We start from the raw sequence: 7,910 nt of genomic DNA on the forward strand, positions 1-7,910 counted from the left end.
TCAATGCACACAAGACCATTCATTTTTGCTAAATTCATAACAAAAGATGCAGTTTGCACATACAACACTTAGGAAAATGATTCAGTCACATAAAGACTTATCAGGCAAGGTGGAGTGTCCAAAACTGTAGGTCTACCTCATGCAGCTAAAAACATCTCTGAACCCTTAAGGTCAGAGGTGTCCTTACTTTGGTTCCTGTGTTTTTTTGGTAGGGCCTTGCTGAAGTGGTTGTGGTGAATCCCAAAGATGCTTGTTCTGATAGGGATCTGCAGAGCTTGGAGGCTGGGTAAATGAATCTATACAGCCATTGTTTTCTTCTTGTCCAGTTCAGGATTGCAGTGGTGCTATGGTCTATTCCATTTGTCATGAAGCAAAGGGTGGTGCAGATGCTGGACAGTTTGCAAGTCCATGGCAGGGCTACTATATAGAAGCATACAGCAATTGGTATTCACATTCACATTTACAGCCAATTTAGAATAACCAGTTATCCTAACAAGCATGGCTTTGGACTGTGGGAATAAGTAAAGGTTTCAGAGACAACATGCAAATTCCACATGGAGGGACCCACTTCTCTCTTGGACAACTTCTTTTTTAGCTGCTGAGGGAGAAAACACAAAAAAAAACGTGACACGATGCAGTGACACCAAGGCATTTTCCTATTCTAGTTAATCTGTTTGGTTAAATCTGGAAGAATTGATCACTTGGCATGGATTCTCTTAAAGAATAATTTTATTGCCAGGTAAACAATACTCAGAATTACAATATTTAAGACTGAATAATTCTGCGAAACCCAAGTATCCCAATGTGAGCAGACTTCCCTGATTGAAAAATGATTTGGTGGGCTTAAGCTTGAAAGGTCATCTCTTTATTCATATAGTCATGGTTACACAGGTAATCCTTGGTTCTGCATGCTTTCCATTATCAGACTTGCTTAACTTCAAGGACAGACTGACCTCTTGGGCTGGTGGGCAGCTGTGCCTTCTGCTCTTTTTGCCAAACCAATAATCTAGTAAAATACATGAAAGCAAGTCAATAAAACTTCATTTTTGAGCAGTGATTGGAGAAACGGTACTGAAGACTCAACTATTCAGGCAGGTTGTTCCAAATTTCAGACTTTCTTCCCTTATTTTCCATCTAATGCTTCTCTCTCATCACTCTGTTTATCTAATGGCCAGGCTGTGAAATAGTATGTTGCTGAGAACATCATTCTTCTTTCTGGTGTCAGTAATCATGCAGTTACTTCCAGCTCTCACACAAACATAGCAGTTTCTGCCAAGATGCCTGATCCTCATCTTAACACTGGTATGGTGCCCACATGTGCAGAAGTTGGCCAGTTTATGCACATAAACTCACACACCCACACAGCTGTATATCTGCATTTCCATGCCAGGGGTTGTGTTTTATGTGTTTACATGAGGTTTCATGGACCTAGCAGAGGCTTGGCAGCAGCAATGCATCAGCAGTTTTGAGTAGGATTAGACCAGTTTGCACAATATTGTCCTTTAGAGTTATAATCCCTATTCATTTTAGGAAGTTTGAACTTCCAGATGGAAAATGCACATTTGTTTGTTTACTTCAAGTTTTTTTTAAATAAATTATATAAATACTACTACTTGCTAAACTGCTACATTAGGCTAAGAACTGCATCTTAAATGTCTGTCTCTAGTACACTTGCCCTTGCCTAGATCTTGAGCGATCACCTGGAAGGGTAGGAAATGCCCTCTATAATCTGTGCCATTGAAGTTGAGCTTTAATTAATATGTAAAATATAGGTGGCATAAAAAAGGATCTCACATTTGTAGCTTTAAGTCAAGCTATTTTTAAACAAGACACTGATTTTTGGTGGGGTGTTAGCAGGAGCACTTATTAACTCAAATTATGTGCTTCTAGATTAGAGGTGGATGATACAGTTCTCATTGTTAGATTGTCTCCATATTCAGCTCTCTGCACACATAAAATCATTTAAAATCTTTTTTTTAAGTGTCAAACAATGTGAAAGTACAATCCCCATAGAAAGACTGAAGTTGTAAAAACCTGTAATGTATGTATAATGAGAACATAATCACATATCTACTCCATAAATGAATTTTTCCACTTCTTGCCTCGTACTGAGGTCAGTAAGAGCAGGATAAAACAACTGTGGTCAAAAAATGTCTGTTTTAAATATTTTTATTTGAAATCCCATTTTAGAGAGCAAAATAGCTCTTTTACAAGCTTCCTGTTCCTCAAGTCTCAGTCCCTTATTTTTCATTGTTTGAAGTTACGTTTCATTGTTCAACCTTTAAAAAAAAAAAAGTAAAAATAGAAAACTTCAGTCTTATTGGATGCCAGTGTCTTTTCTCAGATGTGGGAGGTTGAGTTATTCTTGTCACTTTCCTAACACTGTGCCTTCAGGGAACAATTATGTTCCTTTTATGTTGTTGTAGCTTATTTCATCACACTCCTCCACTGCTCCTCCCTTTTAACCAGCAACACACACACACACACATACACGCACGCACGCACACACGCGATAATATGAACACATATGGTCCATTAACTCTACCAGTCTCCCAGGAGCTTCTCTCAGTTCAATTGCAGCCATCAGGCTCATCAGGCAGTGCTGTGGGAATAATATTAACAAAAAAAGAATCAGCCGTTCTGTCGGCCTCTTTCCCTTCTTTCAACATAGACACACACACACACTCGATCTCAGATCAAAGTATTTCCTTGCTTCTGCACTGTCCATGTTCTGTGTGTCTGTCTGTCTTTGTGCACTGTTTATTGTTGTCATTATTATCCCAAAGGTTTCATCTTGTGTGTCCAACAGGGCTGCATGTGCATGTTTTAGGGCGCGCGAGCAAATGGGAATGCAAAATAAAGGCGTTGCTGTAAGGTGTGTTTGGAAGCGTTTCCGTCCTTGTTTATCTATGCGTGCATGAGTGCGCTGCGTATTGGCAGACTTGCTGCTCCCACGTCCCTGAGAATGAGGCCAATCAGACTGGATAGACAGTTTATTTCCAAACACTAGCGTCTGGCCTGCTGCCTCACACACATTCCAATACATCCAGACAGACTTTCAGAAGCAGGAATTAAAAGGCATTGGAGTTGTTAAAACATGACATTCCCAAAAAAGGGCTGCTGGGCCCTGAGACTACCCAGAAACATCCCACATGACTTAACCCTGCAGGAATTACAGCATCGCCAGGGTCGCTGATGAAGGTTCTCTCATAGATACACTCCCTCTGCAATCCTTTACTCTCGCTATTTTTGTCCTTCAGCCTCTGTTTAATAATACTATCTCTCATATTAAATAATCATCACTTGTAATATATGTTCTTTTGTTTGGTGTAGTCATGTTTTAAGGGGCTTCCTCAAGAGTACCTCTGCAATCGAATGAGGATTTCTGCTCAGAAGTCTGGAGAGTGCATCAGATTTTCTTTTTTAAGTGTCAGATTTGAGATTGGATTCTTAATCCAGTAAGTGATGTGGATGTAACAGCCTCCTTTCATCTCAGAAGTATCAGGCAGTGTGCCAATAGTATAGTAAAAGCAATAATCCCCTAACCCTTTAATTGTCTTCCTTCTGGAACATTTCCAAAAAAGGACATAAGATGGTTTGGTTTGATTTTGACACAGGGAAGTTTTTAAGATATCTGCAGGACTTGTTTCCTAAATTAATTTATGGGCCAGTGATAATTCTATACATCGGTCACAAACCTGGTCAGCCTGCAGTAAAATCTGATGAGGGGAGAAGGATGTACTTTACAGCTTTAAATTGAATGAGTGAATATTGAGCCCACAAGGGAAAGGAGTGGAGTCTCCCACCCTAACTCTCCTTATCAAATGTCAAATAGGCCTCCTGTACCCATGAAAATTTAATATCAATCCGAGAGCAGCTATTTAATTTTGTGGTTAGATTGGATGCATTAAGATTGCTCCCTTATCAGTTGGTTTAAAACATATGATGGCTTAATCTGCTCAACTTATTTGGGCGCTTGTGGGGCAGTTGCAGAACTATGTCTAATATAGATGAAATCCACCCCCCTTCCACCCCCGAAATAGGGTGGGATGTCTTATTAACCACTGTAAAAAAAACACAAGCTCTATTAGAGTATGATTAATGTTTATTCATTTTTTCAAATGATTTTCTGACATAAAAATCAGTCCTGTGCTTTGAGCCACTCCTCATTTCTTGATATTTTGATATATTCAGTATACTCACTTTTATTCTTAAGCAACCTTGTCCTTTCTCTAAGTAATCTTCACCAATAGTTCTCCAGGCTTCTTGAAGGACACCCAAAGCTCTTCTTTGGATGTTGGAGGTCTTTTGTTTTGTTCTTTCTCAAGAACACATTGCTTCAACAATCGTGAGGACTCTGGGGAGGCCAGTTCATGATTGATAGTGTTCCATTGTGTGTTTTTCTATCCAGGTATGCTTCCTTACTGCAGTAACAGTATGTTTGAGCTCATTGTCATACTGAAAAATGAAGCTGTGGCCGATCACATCTCACTACATCTTTCTGCAATCACAACTCCATCAGTTTCAACAAGAGGCCCAACACTACTGACTGAAATGCATGGGCATGCACGTTTTACAGATGACAGCGGAGACTCACTGTTGTATTTCTCTTCTGACCTCCACTGTATATACTGGCAATGATTGTAACCAAAAACTTCAAGTTTGGATTCATCACCTCGCAACACCTGTTGCCAATGATTACAGTTCAGTCTTGTGTCAGTTGCCACACGTCTGCCTTTTCTGCCTTCCTTAAGGAAAATCTTGTTTGTTTCCTTCCTTAAGGAAAACAGGAGATCCACTAAAACCATTTCTGATGAGTTCTCGCTAAACAGTAAAACTTGATAAACTGAGGGGTCAAATACATCTCTAAGGTCACGTGTCAGGTCATTGCTCAGTTTTTTTCCCCTGTTTCTTGCAGTCATGAATTTTAGATCCTCTTCATCTGTTGTCGATAGATTTTTAAGGCCTACCACTTTTTGTTTTCTAATCATCCCGTCTTCTCAAATCTTTCCAGGGCACACTTGTGCTTGAATGATTCCTAGGTCACTGTTGAGTGGCTTAATAAATCTTCTGAAACTAGTCAGGTAAAAGAAGCCAGTGTCCAAGGAAAAACTCTGACAGCCCTTTAGAAAGCCTGGGGTACTATTGCTCAAGTCCACAACAAAGTCAGGCTCCTTGGAAGCAAAATATAAAGAAATGTAGGGTGGCTCATGACTTTTGCACAGTGCTGTAAACTTATCAGATATTAATGTCTGCATCAGGCGTTCAAAAACACTGGTGCACAACCACACTCACACACACTTAGAGGAATGTTTGTGAGTGGGAGTTGAGGTCAAACTTCACTATCACGGACTGTGTTGATGTATTCGGTTTCTATACAGGCTGACTAAGGCAGGCTAGCTGTTTAACAGTGGCTCCATTCATTCTGCTGGAAAATAGGGCCACTGACACTTAAGGGCCTTTGACGCAACTTAAATGATCATTAAAGCATTTTAAAGGGGCCGATCACCTTCCACTCATCTCCTGCGTATGCTTGTGACGTTGCACATACCCACTTTGGGGTGAGGATCATTCAGTGTTGTGATTTGTTTTTTGTTTTTTTAAATAGGAATGATAGGACATTAATATTATTGTTTCTGCACGTGGTCGCTGATGGATAGGTAAATGAATATAAGAAAGTGATCTGCAAACATTATATGCAGATATATGCTAAATGTGCCCACATTTTATTTTAAAAAATGATTCTTACTCCTATACACCGTTGACTTTTCCAAAGTATCAGTGGAAGTGCATTTCAGCGAGAACAATGAAAGGCAGTTTCTCTGAAATACTGTAACATTCTGCCCGACTTTATCCAGATTTATCGTCACCTACTTTACTATAATCACTAAATCCCATTTCAGTTTCAGCACCATAATGATTAGACAAATGTAAAAGTCCGAATAAACTATGAATCCTTTGAATAATTAAAACATTTTCATGCATTTCCATTACAAAAAAGTGGCTATCGAGGGGCTTCCCCAGAAGTGGATTTACTTTACTTTTCCTCCTGGTTTCCTGAGAAACCAAGAGCCTTTTAGACTAAGTAAGGGGTAAACATTAAAATATTCATGTATCAATTAAATCTGTAGAAATTAATCTAATAAATATAACCTGACAAAGCTATTACAGGCTCTTAAATAGTAGAAGTTATTATAAGGATAAATCCTGCAGGGCATTTTATGGCTGCTGATTGCAGTAGTTCTGACAAATGCAAATGTATAGGGCTGGACAAGGAAGTAGTATCACTGACCCTTCTCAGCTATGAATAAATTATTTACTTTAATTTCAGTGTCATACTTTAGAAGTATTGAACTCTTTTTGTCTTAGATAGCTCGCTGCAGTTTTAAGTGATCTTTTGATTCCTTTTTTATGTAGATTAACATTTTCAAATTTGGGGACTGATCTTCAGTCTGCGAGGGTGGGAATATTTCAAACTTAGTCACAAAAAAACCCAACATTGGTAAGATAAGATAGCCTCTTATGATCTGTCTCTATGACCAATTTAGAAAGACAGTGGCCCCAACTTGTAGTGAGAGAGAAAGAGACACTTACTGTCAATTTTCCGGCAGCTGGGCCTTTACCTGTGGGGCACAGTGGGAACGCTGTGAGGCCGGAAACTGCAAAGATAGCCATAAAGTTCAAGTGGAGTGTAAGCTTGGACGCTGGGGTGAAAAAGAAGAGCCCAATGGCCAACTGGTCACCACCGAGGGGTGGGTTTGACTGCTCTGTGGAAATGGAGAATTCTTACAACCACATTCCTTAGGGAGTTTTGTGTTTAGTACTTTGGGTTTATGATACATGCCGACCATTCCTGCCTGACAAGCCTCCAGTTTGAGAACATTAGAGTTTCCTCTCTGCTTTTTGGGTTTCTTCCACTGGCTTTATTTGACATGTGACCTTCAGGGTGCATTGGAGTTGAACATGTTCTTATAGAGAACAATGGATCGCTCTTTCCAAGTTAAGAATGAGCTGCTGCTCAAAGTTGAAGAGCCATATCTTTCGGTCGTGTGCATGTTAGATGCTTATTCCAAGTCCAATTAATGTGAGAGCTGGGAGATGACTGAAAACAGGCTGACCAGAGCATATGTATATGTTATTACTCCTCACTGACCCCTAACTTAGGCTTGGATAATTATCTAGGAGACTGAAGAAGTCATGCTTCTCCCACTGAAGAAAAGGCTACTTTTATGCATCAGTCTACTGCTACAGTATCTACTGGCCTTCACATTTTTACAGGCGTGTCCCTATAAATGTTTCAAATATATATATTTTTTAATATGGAAGAGCTCATAAAATTGCTTTGCTTGCCCTGGGTAGCAGTGTCTTGTCTGGGGCTCTCTAATTGCTCTGAGTCCACCCCCTGAACTGCAAATCCATTTTTACAGCTTGCATTAGCATACATAATGCTGCTCTGTGGACTCAACGAGTCATGCCAATTGAAAAGCAATCATTTTCACAGCAGAGCACTGCCATCGCCACTTTAATTGAGTGTGAGAGTACTTGGGTGTCTATGTGCGTTGCCTTGTATCATGAGACGGGAGATAATTGGTTGTGCAATACAACACAGCAATATGTTGGTAATTCAATGATTAGAGCTGATTGCTTTTGTCTAGTTGTGTCCCATGGGGTGACACGTGTTTATGTTGGCCACATCTTTTCTTACTGTCTGCGCTATATCTGTTACTGCCTCACACACACACTCATTACACTCACCCACTAAAGAGAGAAATATTCCCTCCCAATAATAAATAGAGCCGCATGCTAAAACATGAGCTTGGAGAGTTCATACACTCTGCTATAATAAAGAGCAGAATTGTTCTTTATATGAGTGCCCCACTGTTTAGTGAAAATGAAACCCAATTATCGTA

The sequence above is a fragment of the Simochromis diagramma genome, unplaced genomic scaffold, assembly GCF_900408965.1.
Source record: "Simochromis diagramma unplaced genomic scaffold, fSimDia1.1 OVJJ01000343.1, whole genome shotgun sequence".
In the NCBI taxonomy this organism is placed as follows: Eukaryota; Metazoa; Chordata; class Actinopteri; order Cichliformes; family Cichlidae; genus Simochromis; species Simochromis diagramma.